This window comes from Garra rufa, chromosome 4 (assembly GCF_049309525.1).
Source record: "Garra rufa chromosome 4, GarRuf1.0, whole genome shotgun sequence".
NCBI classification, from domain to species: domain Eukaryota; kingdom Metazoa; phylum Chordata; class Actinopteri; order Cypriniformes; family Cyprinidae; genus Garra; species Garra rufa.
Genome location: NC_133364.1, coordinates 16,454,846 through 16,470,816, shown reverse-complemented (window position 1 = coordinate 16,470,816; position 15,971 = coordinate 16,454,846). Strand labels below are relative to the sequence as shown.

General features: G+C 34.7%; 1 protein-coding gene across 1 annotated transcript in view; it reads left to right on the top strand.

The window, feature by feature from the left end:
- Positions 1-2,893: 2,893 nt before the first annotated feature.
- Positions 2,894-15,971, top strand: part of LOC141333671 (plexin-B2-like) — a 140,895-nt gene continuing 127,817 nt past the window's right edge. The window contains exon 1 of the mRNA XM_073838754.1: positions 2,894-3,175. The gene's annotated coding sequence lies outside the window, so the exon portion shown is untranslated. The remainder of the gene's footprint in view (positions 3,176-15,971) is intronic.

Sequence of the window (15,971 nt, the reverse complement as noted above, 5' to 3'; positions counted from 1 at the left end):
GTATTGTGGTTTATTTTATATATTGAATTTATTTTGTTAACATTGCTGACTACTTTTTATTTTATATTTTTATTTGCTGTTGTATATTGTTTATTTTTATTTGATTGTTTAAATATGTAGTGTTATTGTATGTATGTATTAATATATGTGTGTGTGTGTGTGTGTGTGTGTGTGTGTGTGTGTGTTTGTGTGTGTGTGTATTTTTTGCAAACATTACTTGTCAATCTCTCATTATTCTAAACCTGTATTACTCTCAATTTTCCTCCTACTCAGCCAAACACTAATCTTCAAAACAGCAGCCATGAACATGCAGGATCAAAAGCATTGGACTAATGAAAAAGGTGGGCTTAAATATGTTGTCAAAACACAATTTTCTCCATCCACCCTCAATATCTGTCCTTTGATTAGGATTTACAATTGGTTTGGCCTTAATCTCAGTCGCAGCATGAGCCAGATTACCGCAAATCTCAGATTTACTGTAAGTGGGAGAGGAAAAGATCATTCTTTTATTCCAGCTCAGGCTTCACAGCAGGGGGCCTATGGGGGTCCTCAAGGGTGTTTGAAGCAAGGTTAGAGCAAAGAACTATTTCTGATTCCTACTTCCACTCTGGAAAATACTTTTTCGAATACTTCTGAAGACTGAAACAGGCAGGATGGATCTACAGGGCCTAATCATATGGAAGAATGTCTCATCTCCATCAGAGATAAAACATAGAAACTGATTTTTATCAAATCAGTGATCACAGCATCCATACAGTTATTAAAGTATTATGTAAAGCTAGATACTATATAGAAATATCGATGACATGTAGTTTGAAAAAAAAAAAAAAACTGTCAGAAACAGATTGAAGCATTTTTTAATTTATTAATAAATTAAAACTTTACTGAAACTAGCATTTCTGGTTACATATTTCATTTTAGCATGCAACAGTTTTTTGTGTATTGATGCTTTGTCAATAATGTATGGCCTAAAATAAAATTAGGTTTTTTCTATTTTTTTTATTTTTTTATTATTGCATATTATTTTAGAAAAATATTTTATTTTTTTATGTTTTAATGTCATTGTATTGAGGTCTTGAAGATAATACCTGAACATTTATTTAACTAAATCATCATTTTAATTGAGTAACTTTGTTGATACTAACGTTTCTGGTACTGTATTTTTATTTCATTTTATTTATTCAAATAGGTTTTATCTATTTTTTTTTTATTTTTATTATTGCATATTATTTCAGAAAAATATTTGCAATTTATTTTATTTTATTTTTTTATGGTTTACTGTCATTGTATTGAGACCTTGAAGATGATTCCTGAACATTTTTTATATTATATTTTAACTAAACTGTCATTTTAGTTGATTAACTTACTAATATTTTTGTATTTTATTTTTTTATTTTATTTTATCATGTCACTATTTTTGTGTATTAATGATTTGGCAGCAATGTATGCCTGATATTATAACATTTCTGGTACTGTATTTTTATTATTTTATTTTATTTATTTATTTCATAATGTCACTATTTTTTGTATAGATGCTTTGGCAGCAATGTATGCCACAAAATTGAAATGCGTTTTTATGTATTGTATATTTTTTGGCATATTGCAGTTATTTTATTTTAAAAATGCTTGAAAAAATATTTATTTATTTATTTATTTATTTATTTTCATGTTTTAATGTCATTGTATTGAAGCCTTGAAGATGATACCTGAACATATATTTAACTAAATTGTGAATTTAATTGAGTTACTTTGTTGATGTTTTTTTTACTGTATTTTTATTTTATTTTATTTTATATTTATAAAAATAGATTTTTATCTATTTTTGTATTTTTATTATTGCATATTATTTTAGAAAAATATTTGCAATTTATTTTATTTTTTTATGGTTTAATTTAATTTAATTTATTTATTTATTTATTTTAGCATGTCACTATTTTTGTGTATTAATGCTTTGGCAGCAATGTATGCCATAAAATTGAAATGCATTTTAATGTACTGTATTATTTTTTTTAAAAATGATTGAAAAACATTTATTTATTTGTTTTTTATTTATTTTTTACACTATTTTTGTGTATTGAGGCTTTGGCAAAAATGTGTGACATACAATTAAAATTTGTTTTATGTATTGTATTTTATTATAGCATATTACAGTTGTTATTTTATAATATAAAAAATAGCTTGAAAATTATTTTATTTTATTTTATTATTTTATTTTATTTCTCATGTTTTAATGTTTCATGTGTCATTGTATTGAAGCCTTGAAGATGATTCTTGAACATTTAACTAAATCGTCATTAAATTTGCTGATACTATAATGTTGGTACTGTATTTTTATTTTTTGATTTTATTGTGTCACATAAGTGTATGCCAGACAATTAAAATGCATTTTATGTATTGTATTTTATTACTGCATATTGCAGTTGTTATTTCATAATAAAACATTTTAAAATACTGTTCCTGAATAATTATTTTATTAAACTGTCATTTTAATAACATATATAATTACATATAAGTATAATAATTAATAAAATAAATACAGTAATAAAAAAAGATGAAAATTTTACTGGGGTATATTGCATAATTTATTTTGTCACTGCATTTAAAAAATGTATTTAAAAACCTGAGATTGAATTGAAAGTATGTGTGTGTGTGTGTGTGTGTGTGTGTGTGTGTGTGTGTGTGTGTGTGTGTGTGTGTGTGTGTGTGTGTGTGTGTGTGTGTGTGTGTGTGTGTGTGTGAGAGAGAGAGGGGGTTAGAGAGAGCGGGTGAGAGAGCGCACGAGTGCTCCCTCTGGTCAATCGGGCAGGTCCAGATGAGTCCAGTGTCCTCATACATCAGCTGTGGGGACTTTTACTTCACCGGGTTTCCTTCAAAACTCACACAGGTACCCGTGAACATTCATACTTCACTCGCACCTGGCGGCTTATCTGAAGCTCAGCCTACAGGGCGTGGAAAAGCCAGGAATTGTTTTCGACGCTGGATTCCCAACATCGCCCTTACTTCTTCGGATTTCCCTAACAAAGTGTCCTGCCTCCCCGGCTTTTCGCAAGGAATACTCTTTTATTTTTCCACCCGCTCCAGTGATCCACTTGGAAGACGAATGATAATGTAAAGCTTTGATCGCGATCTTTGAACAGAAATCTTGATCTGCCCTCGCGACTTGTTTCTCAGAAAGGTGAGTGAGCGTTCAACTTTCTGTTTGTTTTAACTGCGTGGTTTACATTTCTAAGCCGCGCTTGTTTGTAAACGTTTGAAACAACGCCTAATCGCTTTATTTTCTGAGTCTTGGGCGTTCAGACTTTAACTGTTATCGCTTCGTTTCAAATTAAATCAGATTTGAAGGAGCAGATAGGTTATAAGTGGATTCGCAATCACCGCTTTTGAAGCTTTGTAACACTTATAAAAAAAAACAATGCGTCTCATTGACGTGCAACTTTTGTAATGTATTGTTTCAGCTTTCCGTTGATTGTTTAAATATGTAAATACGCGATAAAACACGGGGGTCGCTAGAATGTAGAAAGATACGCGACGTCGATAATGTCTCCTATACTAAAAAAGTACCAGTTCTGACATTCTTTACCATGGTATTTCCAGGAATACCGTGCTAGTACCATGATATGACATGTTTAAGTGCTACATTGGCTTCTGTTCCCTCGGTTTTACACAGCACATATTTGCCTTCAGCTCTTGAAGAAACAAGATTTTCGGGTTTTAGACATGTTAGCATGTTGTTGCAAACTCAAACTCTCCCCTGCTCATTCTGTTTGCTTTAGCCGGATGTTTGTTCCTCAACACCGTGCTGATGCTTGACATATGCTGTCTCAATAGTCTAACTAGCACTGTTCCACCCAAGATGCCCTTTAGAGATGTAAAACAGGGTGTAATGATGGGATATTTAGTAATACATGTCGTGTTTGATTGGCCGTGAACCATTTGTCACAGAGCAGAAAGCAGGGCTCCAATATCTCTGTTCCTGTTGTCATCATCTGATGAGTTTCACTTACCTTCATTTCATTTTCTCCTGGCTTGTTTATTCTCCCAATTACACTCGGCTCTCATATTATACAAGCTGTTGTGATAAAATCAACTATAATGAGGTAATCAAATTTCCCTCTGCTCTGTAATTGGGTGGCTGCGTTGCTGTTTGTGTTGCAGTGAAGTTCATTGCTGGCAGTGTTACACAACTGATCACTTTGGATGTTTGTATACGAGTTAAAGGCGTACTTTGAGGCCTCGCTTAACTGGCGAACCTTTTACTTGAAAGTTCAAGTCCAAGTTGATATTGATAGTAATGCTCAGCTTGAAAAGCTCACCTAGATGGCTATTGAGGACAAACAGCATCTGGATGGATTCCTTCTGATGCTTTAGATGGAAACACAATGTATATTTCCTTCTGGGGCATCAGTGAGTGTTTGAATATTCTGTAATAGTTGCATATGAGTCCCTCAGTTGTCCTCAGTATGAAGATTGATCTCAGAATCACACAGTCGTTGTTGGAAAGGGTTCAAATACACAAAAATGCTAAAACAAAAAAGAATTAGTGGGGCCTGAGCAATTTTTCTGAAGAACAGCGGGTAGTTTAACTATTCAAGACAAACAAGGGACTCATGAACAACTATTACTAAAAAAAAAAAGCAAACACAAAAATTCAGGAATCAACACAGTATTAAGAATCAAGTGTATGTAATTTTTTGAACTGGGTAATTTTTATAAATCCAGTTATTATTTTTTCTATATGTAAACGTATTTTCTGTGAAATATCTTATTCAGGTGAGTACTAAATAAAAAATAACATGCATTTTATATGATCCCTCTTATTTTGCTGAAATAATTACCATTTTGCAGATTCTGCAAGGTGTGTGTAAACTTTTGACTTTAACTGTATCTGAGTAGCTGGATAATTCACCCTGATTATTATTCAAATAAGCTGTTATTTATTATAGTTACTGAATGTACATAAACGGCTGCAAAACTTAATTTCGATCCTTCCGCATGAGAACGTTTCAGTGGCTTGAGCGATTCATAGCAGGAAGTCATCCGGCCCCCTCAAGGTCAAAGATCAATGGTCAGAAACGGAGAGCGTGGAGAGAGAGAGTGCTCTCTTTTACCCCTGTTTCTTCCTCCATTCTTCATCTCTTATGAGCAATGACTGTGTTTATTTGTGTTTCTTGTTGAGGAACACACATTACACAGTGGCCTCATTCATGCACTTCCTGAGTACTTTGTGTTTGTATTTGTTCATGTCGCCTATAAATCATGGAACTGGCTTGATTAAAGAATCATTATAATCATGTGAAACCCTCGTCTTCCTGTTTTGAGTCACAAACTTGTGTCTCAACAGGTCTTTTGGTCTGTGATATCAGAGTGTTGATTGTTATGAAAGTGATAATGCTGAATAATTGGTGTTAAAGATAGCTGGCCTGGGTGTTTTCTGCTGAAAGCGCATACAGTATGTATCAGTCTTTGTGGTTTTGCTGTCCTTGTCCGCCGGGCCTCTTAGATGAGCCCATCTGTGGTCTGGATGTTCACTCAGTCGTTCTCACTTCCTGAACAACCCACTCAGATATGAGCAAATCACATTGGCATTTCATTCTGTCGCTCTGAATTAAGATTCTCAAGAACACTCTTGGTGCAGGAGTAGCATTTTATTAATTTATTATTAATCATTCATTTTCTATTTGTGCTTCTATTTGTGAATTCTAAAATAATATGCTTAGTCATGCATGAACAGATCTCAGAACAGCATGTCTATCTTTAATGGAAGGTACACCTTAGAATACAGATTGATATTTTAATCACCCTCATGTTGTTTGCAAACCCGTTTGAGATACTTCCATGGAACATGGGTAAAATTTGAAGAATAGTTGTTGCTCTTTGCCATTTAGCTATTAAGAATGGTGACTGAAGGTTGCAAAAGCATCATTAATGTCATAAAATTGTCCGTATGACTTTTGTGCTTTTGTTTTACATCACAGTTTGGTCAGGCAATACTCAGATGTAAACACCAGCATGGATTGCATGGTTAATGTACTACTGAATATGATTTTCTGCTAATTTATGTGGTCTAAATAACTGAAAAAAAAAAATGTATGGAAGTTGCTAAATCGTATAAAGAAGGACTTCGTAAGCAGGAAAGGATGCAATATTTTGACAAAAAATAAAGTTAATAGGTGGTAAAGATACGTACGAGCAGTATTAATTAAGATATTACCCTAATATTTCACCTACCTAACTGGAAACGATAAGAACAAATACGAATGTTGTCAAGATTTTTGCCCTGGAAATCCTGGTTCGGTTTGGCCAACTGCAAACACCTTTTATTCCTCAGTTTTTTGCACTCTTCTCCTTGATTTGTTATAACTTTTGGCAGTCTGTAGTACTCAAAATGTTTTGCCCGGTCTGACCAATTAGTACAGCCCAAAACATGACAATAATTGACCATTTTCAGCAGCTAGTAGGAGTTTAGTGGGATTGTTTGCGTTGAGTAGATTTTGAGTCTGGGAGTTGAACTTGAGAATCAGTTCAACAAATCATTAAGGCTGGTTTATGAACTGGATCAATTGATTCATTGAAAGGATTTGATTATTTCGTAAACTCTCATTAAGGCTGATGTCAAGGTGTTGAAGGTCTTGGAATATATTGCAAAATGAACCTTTTTTAATACTTTTATTGTCCTTTTAATGGTCATTTTGGAGTTTACCAGTCCCAGTTCTCATTTACTGTCTCATATTAAAAAGCTTGGCCACAAATTCTTTGAAAAAGTCACCTTGAAAACAAAAACATGACTCTCTTTAAGATGCTTTTTTCATTGGTAGTTAATGTTAACTGCAAGGTCAGTGAGTGGAACTTGAGAAAATTGATCATTTTGATTCATGAACAGATCATTCAGGCTGGTTTTGTGACTTGGATTAACCAATTCTTTAAAAAGACTTGACTCAAAATAGTGATTCATATAAACTCTGTCATTAATTGCTCACCTCATGTTGTTGCAAACCTGTAAGACCTTCGTTCATCTTTGGAACACAAATTATGATATTTTTGATAAAATCCAAGAGCTTTCTGACCATAAACAGCAACGCAACTGACACAATCAAGGCTCAGAAGGGTAGTAAGGACACCGTAGACTGACACTGAAGAGAAGAAATTGTTAAATAAAGTTATTTTTGTCTTCTTTGTGCACAAAAAGTATTCTAATAGCTTCATAACGTTATGGTTGAACCACTGATGTCACATTGACTATTTTAACAATGTCCTTACTACCTTTCTGGGCCTTGAACATGTCAGTTGCAGGGTTGCAAAGCTCTCGGATTTCTTCAAAAATATCTTAATTTGTGTTCTGAAGATGAACAAAGGTCTTACAAGTCTGGGATGACAAGACGGTGAATAATTAATAAAAGAATTTAATTTTTTTGATAGAACCCTTTCAGGTCAACTAACCTTTGTAGTCCCTTATGCCCCAGATCAGTCTTCTGCAGGTTGCCCTTCTCTGTCAGCTGTTGCAATAGAAGCAAGCATCTTGTCAGTCTGAGAAAAGCACTTCAGCTCCGAATCCTCATATACGGTGACGTTAATGGATTTCTATGGGCGCTAATTTAGGTCTATGTCACGCTAATGGATCTGCACTGGTAGATTGTGCTGAGAATAATGAAAAAGCCGCACAAAGGTCGACGTCTATCGAGAAGCCGCCACTTCGCCACAATGCCTGATACAACCTTGTTTCCCCCGCTTCATTCTGCTTTATTTAATTCAGAATGTGGCTTTTGGGCATCGTATTTAATTATTGGGAATGAGGTGGAGAGGAAGTGTGAGATGGAGGCATGCCAGGGCATGTTATGATGTCCTAGAGCTCACGTCTTCTGCGTTGGAGCAGGCATTCGAGTCATTTGCTCGCATCGCTCTTCTCGTGCGTTATCAGGGGACAAAGGTTATGTTTAAGCTGCTGGCCTGGAATGCCTCGTGTATTAATGCTCATCATGAGAGATATTATGTTGTAGAATCTTGGGAATTTGTGCCGGTGCTTCTCCTAAATGTTGTTTATATTCAGTTGCACGCTTCAGCAGTCATTGATTTGTGTGTGGATAACCGCACAGGTGTTCTTCCATACTGAGAAGGCATAGAGCTGCTTTTTTTGAGAGAGTTCTAAGATATCAGAGTTAGCGCTCGATCAATATGGGTTTTTCATCAGCTGATACCTAGAGAGTAGGGTAGCTGATGTAATGCTAATACAATACGATGGCAAATGTGACTCGAAATGTTGGTACCATATCAATTATTCATGGATTTTCATGATTTAATTTATTGGTGTTGGGCTTTTGGATATATATCAGCCAATATATATCCCTGCACCACAAAACCAGTCATAACTAGCACGGGTATATTTGTAGCATTAGCTAACAACACGTATGGGTTAAAATGATCGATTTTTCTTTTATTTAGGTGAAGATCATGTTCCATTAAGATATTTTCTATATTTTCTACCATAAACATATCAAAATTAAATTATTTATTAGTAATATGAATTGCTAAGAACTTCATTTGGACAACTTTAAAGGCAATTTTCTCAATATTTAGATTTTTTGCCCCCTCAGATTCCAGATTTTCAAATTGTTGTATCTTGGCCAAATATTGTCCTATCCTAACAAATATAAATAATATTTCATAATTTACCTTTATGACTGGTTTTGTGGTCTAAGGTCACATATTAGGTATTTAATTTCCACTATGATTACATTTAGAACTTTATGTAAGATGACAATAAATGTAATCTTTAAAGCATATATATATATATATATTATTAATTAATATTATGTTTATGAGTTAACAAGAAATGTCTGAAAATACATTATTGGCTTTTTTAATAGAAATGTTATATTGGTTATTAGTATTATATTTTTATGTTATTACTATGTTATTTATATATATATATATATATATATATATATAAAATAGTAATATATATACAGTAATAACAATGTTATATATAACTATTACTATGTTATTACTATGTTATAAATGTATATAACTATTACTATGTTATGTATAAAACTATTACTATGTTATTACTATGTTATAAATGTATATAATTATTACTGTTATTACTATGTTATAAATATATATAACTATTACTATGTTATTACTATGTTATAAATGTATATAACTATTACTATGTTATAACTATTATATATATATATTTATATATTTATTTCATATTGTATATTTATTGGTTAACAAGAAAATACATTATTGCCTTTTTAAATACATTTTACTCATTTTAAATGAATGTTTTTATTTATTTATAAGACTGTTGGTAAATTACTAAATTTAGTGTTTTGTTTTTTATATATTTAGTCAATATAGTATAGATTTTTATTTGTATCTGCCATTTATTGGTTATTGATTCACAAAACTGTTGGTAGAGAGAAATATTCTTCAGTGTTTTCACCAAAATATACTGTAGAATTGTAATATTGGCCATTTATTGGTTATTAAAAATGGCTAAGGTTATATTTTCAGCTTTTTGTGTAATAACAAGATTTTTAATAACAGTGTCATCCCTAGGCAAAATTTTACACCGTTTACTCAATTTCTTTATTTTTATTATTAATTGATAAGACTGTTGCTAGATTACCTAGTTTTTAGTATTTTAAAAATATAATATATCGTACAGTATAGAGTTTTATTATTGGCCATTTATTAAAACATCGCTGCCTTGAACTTATAAGGTTCTATCTACATTGTGAGCAGTTTTGAGATATTGAGCTTCAAAGTTTTTGTGTTCCATAGACTTCTGTAGATAGAACCTTTTTTGTTTTCTAAAAAAGGCCCAAAATCTACAAAATGTAGTTTACAAAAGAAACATTATATAATGTAAAAGTTACAGTCACAGATTAAGACTATGTGAATGACTATATTTTGACAAAAATGTCAGACAGAACTATATAATATAGAAGAAATATATAATCAACTACAGTTTTAATTAGGGTACTTCCTAGCTGTAATTCAAAACAGTGTATTCAAATTTTTAATAATTTATTGACAAGAAAAATGCTTAATTTGTTAATTGGCCCAGTGGGCACCATTATTAGCCGAATATTGGCTAAATAATTGCCCTGGCAGATAAATCAGTGCACAGAGCTAGTCTAAAAATGAAATAAAAGCTTACTAGAGATAAATATAGTTAATGACTTTAAATCGACTTACAGAAATAAGGACATTTCCTTGTGTAACTTCCTCCTAAAGTGAATTTTTAGACTCGAAAGAGTTCTAAAGAGAAAAACCGCTGATGTTGGGACTTTGTGTAAAGGTCAGGGTCATTAACACTTCTTCTGTTTTGTTTGTGCAAGTTTCTGACAAACTGGATCTGTATGACGGCCATCCGTCCTCTGCACAATGACTCAAACAACAGGCATGTCTGCTCTGCGTCGTCTTTGACCATGCTTGTCATATCCGTGGGTGTGACTTTAGTGTGTGTGTGTGGGGGCAGTGTTTCTAAATTTAGTTGATCATATTAATTTGTAACTCGGTATCAGCGTCATGCCGAGAGCGACAGAGTGAATTGTCACAGTAATGTCTCTGGTGCATTTCAGGGTTTGCTCGAGACGGCCTCACAGCTTTTAAATGGTTTGTTTAGGAACCTGTCGCCAGCCGCAGATCCATTAGCTGTCCTTGTGTGCTGTTTTGGCAGGTGTGTACTTTTCTGTCAGACTGGGGAAAGCGTGTGTGTGTGTGGCCAAACATGTGGGTGGTGTCAGCAGGTGTCAAAGAGTGTGTGAGGTGAGATCACACTTCTTCTCCTACATCTGAGTGACAGCTGTAAGTCTCTCTGGGACACACACATGACGCCACATCCCCCCCAATCTCCTACGGTGTTTCACAACACATTCGGAGCCCCCCGCAAACCCTGCAACCTGTCGTCCTGTCTGGTTGTCTCGTCCTCCGTGGCTAATGTCCGACAAAAGCTCATAATGAACCGAAATGGCCATTAAGATGATTGATTGCTTCATTCTCTCATCTATTCACCACCTTTATTAGCCTAAAAAGTGTATTTAACATCATGCCACCATGATGTGTACCTCAAAAGACCGTTTCTAATGTAATCACGATCGCCATTAGGGTTTATTGTTTGTTCTGGAATAAAACGTCCAGTGTCTTTTACTCTGCATTCAATCGGGGTCAGGTTACGCTTCTATGAACGCTAAATCTCTTTCAGCCCGAAACATGAGGACTTTGACCCGGGTTTTACAACGTTACACAATCCCAACAAAAGTCCATTGACTGAGCAACAAGGTGCTTGTCCTTACAGACTCGCTCTGTTTTAAGAGGCCTCCAAGATTGAAACTATTGCTGTTTTGAAGACCCTCCAACTGAGATCCCCCTTCCAGCGTGCTTTTTATTCAGGATCCTGAAAAAACAAGAACACGTTCTACTCGATGCTTGCCAGCAGACAGAGGGAGCGAGAGAGAGGTGGCAACATCTATTCAGCTCTGCCCTAATGTCAGTCAAGTGCTTCTCATTTGCAGAACTTCAAAGCAGACGGCGCTTTTCTGCATTTAGCTCCATCTGATTTGGATGATAAATGCACTTGCGTAACGGTGCGACCAGATGAACCGTGCAGAAACTCAACGGTAGCCATGCAAAAATGGCATGCACGGTTTATATAAACGTCCCTTTGAGTCATGTAGGTCTAAATCTTGAATACACAAAAACATTTGGAACCGTCCCATGGTCTTAGGCTCTGGCCAAAAACGAGGCCCATGTGAATTGACATATGGCTGATTCATGGAGTATTTGTATAAAACGGGTGGCTTTCCCAGTTTCATAGTTATTTCTTTGATAAGTTTGTGCTATATCATTAAGTTGCAATATAATTATGGATACAAGCTGAAGGTAGTGATCCTGCAAAGTGCTTCTTAGAAAATGCACTGCAGATATTTCTACAAATCCACTTTATCTGATGCTAGTTATGGAAAATCTTGGCAAAAGGGTTGACGTTTTAATATCATAACGTAGGAAATGTAAACCTATGTATGTTAAATTAATATTAACCAGCTAATATCTATCGAAAAGCCATTAGTACAATTTATGACGTTAAAAAAGTCAACCCAGGCTCATTGGAAATACGTGCCTCTACATACATTTCTGCAACACCATAATTACATACCTTACACTCTTAAAAATAAAGGTTCTTTACTGCCATTGTTGGTTCCATGAAGAACCTTGAACATCCATGGAACCTTTCAAATGCAGAAAAGTTTCTTTATAGACAAAAACTGTTCTTTAGATTTTAAACCAGTTCTTTTAAGAACTGTTCCCTGAACGCCTCTTTAGGAAACCAAAAATGGTTCTTCTATGGCATCACTGCAAAAAAACTCCCTTTTGGAACCTTTATTTTGAAGAGTGTACAGCACGTTTCGCGGCAGTTTCGAAGTAAAATGTCTAGCGAGTGCCGCTAAAACACACGTTCAATACATCAAAACCAAACAAACCCAAACCCAACCACAAACCTAACCGGTTAAGCCGCCCCGCGCCGCATCCAGTGTAGACAGCATAATAGGTTCTATTGTATTTTGTTGCGTTGCGTCACGCCACACCACGCCGCTCGCGTCCGGTGTAGACACGGTGCTAGTTTCATTGGGTTTATACCATCACTTCAATGCTGTATCATGTGAGCTACTAAGCAAACCTACTGAATTAGAAAACTCATCCAAATGAAGCTGTATATGTGAAGTCAATGTTCAAAAGTATCAGTTTTTAAATTGTGCAGCATGTTAAAATTGTTTTTAAGCCATACTATAATGTTCTGTAAGTAATAGTGTGACAATTAGGCTTTATTAATCATACTTTGTGTGAAAACTAATCAAAGTTGTCTTAAGTTTTACTTCCTCTAGTGTTCATTTAAACTGGAAACTGCAGTGGTTCGTACATATAGGTAAGTTTTTTTCAGTTTTGCAGAATGAGTATATAATGGCACGTATTTCCAATGAGCCTATTTTGAAAAAACAAGTGTGTAAATCACTTGTTTTTCTAAAGAAACATTGTTTAACAATGACACCACCAGCAGGTAAAGTTACAGTGGGAGTCCGCGTCTCTTGCCTCTCGAATTCAGTGAGTTTTAACAGACCCCCTAAAACGTGCGGTGAGTTTGTTGGGGGATAGTTGAGAATGAATGGCGCGATATGATTGGATATGACTGGTTATGATCGGCTGTGATTGGCTTATGTGAAAAATCCCACCTGTGTTTGTGTGCATTCTACATTCGTGAATCAGTTTGAATTAACAATATATTGGTGTTAATGGGAAGACTAATTTAAAAAAGTAAGTAAACAACTCACACATTTAGATATAACCACTTCACTACGTCAAAATAAGACTTAAAATGGCATAAAAATATGATTTGTGAGTTTTTAGTGAGTAATTAGCTTGGTGGAATTTAAAATCTTAGTGTCTGTGACCAATACAGAGCTCAGATGACTGATGATCTGAATAATTCAAAAATAGTTAAACGTTAAGTATTAAAAAATGGCTGAACATAAGTTCACAAATAAAATATATTGCATTTGTTTCATTACATTTGTGGTATTTTGCCTTTTTTTTTTTTTTTTTAGCTAAACGGAAAAGCTGCTTAAATGACCTGTTAGTTGGCCTTTTGTGCCTGTGATATGTACTGGTGAATTGCTCCTCGATAACATTGACACAGCAGGATTTAATTCCTCCACGGGCATCAGCGGTGCCTCTGTTAATCCTCAAACAGTCCAATTTCCTCACACTGAGCTTTAATTTTAATTATCATCTTTAAAATACTGCTAATATTTCGTCCTGCTGCGCTGTGCCAATAGCCTTGAGCTGTAGGATATTTCCTCTTCCCTTTTTACCCGGGATCAGTAATATTAATTACGGAGAAAGGCTGCTTTGGGGCTAAAGGCGTGATGATATGTATGGGAATTGAAAAGATTTTATAACGTTGCCCTTTTTAGTCCTGTTGACTATGAGAGACGCTAATAACTGCAAGAATGTTGCAGGCATGGAATGATGGGATTAGTGTTTGTTTAAATGTGCGTTCTTACACGTGTTTATCTTAGGGAATGTGGGGGTAGGAGGATACATGAATAACAGCTGGAGGCGAAGGTCATTTAAACCTCGACTGTCAAATTGTGAAGTATTGAAGGGGTGGAGTCACAGCAGGTCTTGTTGTCTTGATAGCAGATGATCCAGTGCATGCTGACAGAATGGAAACTCCCACATGGATTCCTGACTGGGATGTCTCACTTCCGAAGTTCTGGAAGTTTAGAAAAGGAACTGGTTAGCATGAGTCATATAACCTGCCATCTGCCTGATTAGGCTCTGAATGATAAACCTGACCGATTAGTCATTTAGACTATCAACTAGTCGGTATTGAAAACATGTTGTGTTACACTTCCCTTCTGTGAATCGTCATTGATTGTCTATAAACTTTGTTGATTTCTAAAGGGAGACAGGAAGAGAGAGAGAGATGGAGAGCTGTTAACTTGGGAAGTGAACGACCTGTTAACTGATTGACCTCCACTTGCCTTCAGTTGCATTTAATGGTCAGTAAATCACCCCGTGCTCCCCGCAGAGTGACCTAGCACAGTTATGGACTTCCAAGAGTGTGTGATAAGTATGTGCTGCAGTGTTCATTTTGACACATCAATGCGGCACACACACAGAGCGGTTGCGAACAGGTCAGAGCCGATTATGCATGACCAAAGTAGCCTGCTTTCTATGGAAGCCTGTTTCTGCCACTGAATAGAAAATTAAAAAGGTAATTACCACTTTCTCTCACAATTCTGACTTTTTTCTTGCAATTGCAAATTTGCATCTCGCAATTCTGACTTTTTTTTTCTCAGAATTGTGAGATGTAAATTGCAATTGCGAGTAATAAAGTCAGAATTGTGACTTTAAACTCACAATTCTGAGAACATATCAGTTTTATAACACTTACATAAGTTTTTTCCCCCTCAATTTTATATCTCACAATTCTGAGAAAAAAAAGTCAGAATTACAAGATAGAAACTTATATGTTACAATTCTGCCATTTGTTTTCTCAAAATTGTGTGATGAACTCACAATTGCGAAAAATTTGCTTAATTTCCTGTGCTTGCTCGCTGGAAGAAAAAAAAGTCAGAATTGTGAGTTGTGTCACAGAACACTGACTTTTTTCTTCACAATTGCAAGTTTATATCTAGCAATTATTACTTTTTTTTCTCAAAATTGCATGATACATACTCACAATTCTGACTTTTTTTCTCAAAATTGCAAGATACAAACTCAATTCTGACTTTTTCTCAAAATTGTGAGAAACTCAATTGTGAGTTATAAAGTCACAATTCAGAGAAATTAAGTCAAAACTGTGTGATACAAACTCGCATTTCAGACTTTTTTTCTCCGAATTGTGTGATATGGACTCGAGTTATAATTGCGAGTTATAAAGTCAGAATTGTGAGATATAAACTCGCAATTCTGAGAACATATCGGTTTTATATCAGTTATACAAACTCACAATTCTGACTTTTTTTTAAATTTTATGCAAGTTTATATCTTGCATTGAAAAAAGTCGGAATTGTGAATATCACACAATTCTGAGAAAAAAGCCTGATTTGTGAGATAAAATGTTGCAAGTAGTTTATGCAGTGTTGCTTGCTATGCACTTGCTAGGGTGTATTCTGGGTGTTTTTTGGCTTGTTGCTATCCATTGCAGAGGTGTTTCTTATTGGCCAAGGTCTTTGTTTACATTGCACACAAATCTGCTTGCTTTTCAAATCTGATCTTTTGACTTACTGACCGCATGGTCATTTTGCAAGTGATGAAATCTGCTGGTTGAGATGGTGTAAGTAATATCTGGTATGTTTTCATTGGTTGCTATAGTATTAATGTAAGCATCACCATATTGCCAAGATACTTTCTTATGCAGCAACTCAGGCCTTTTTGTATAATGTTACATATGTATTGCATCC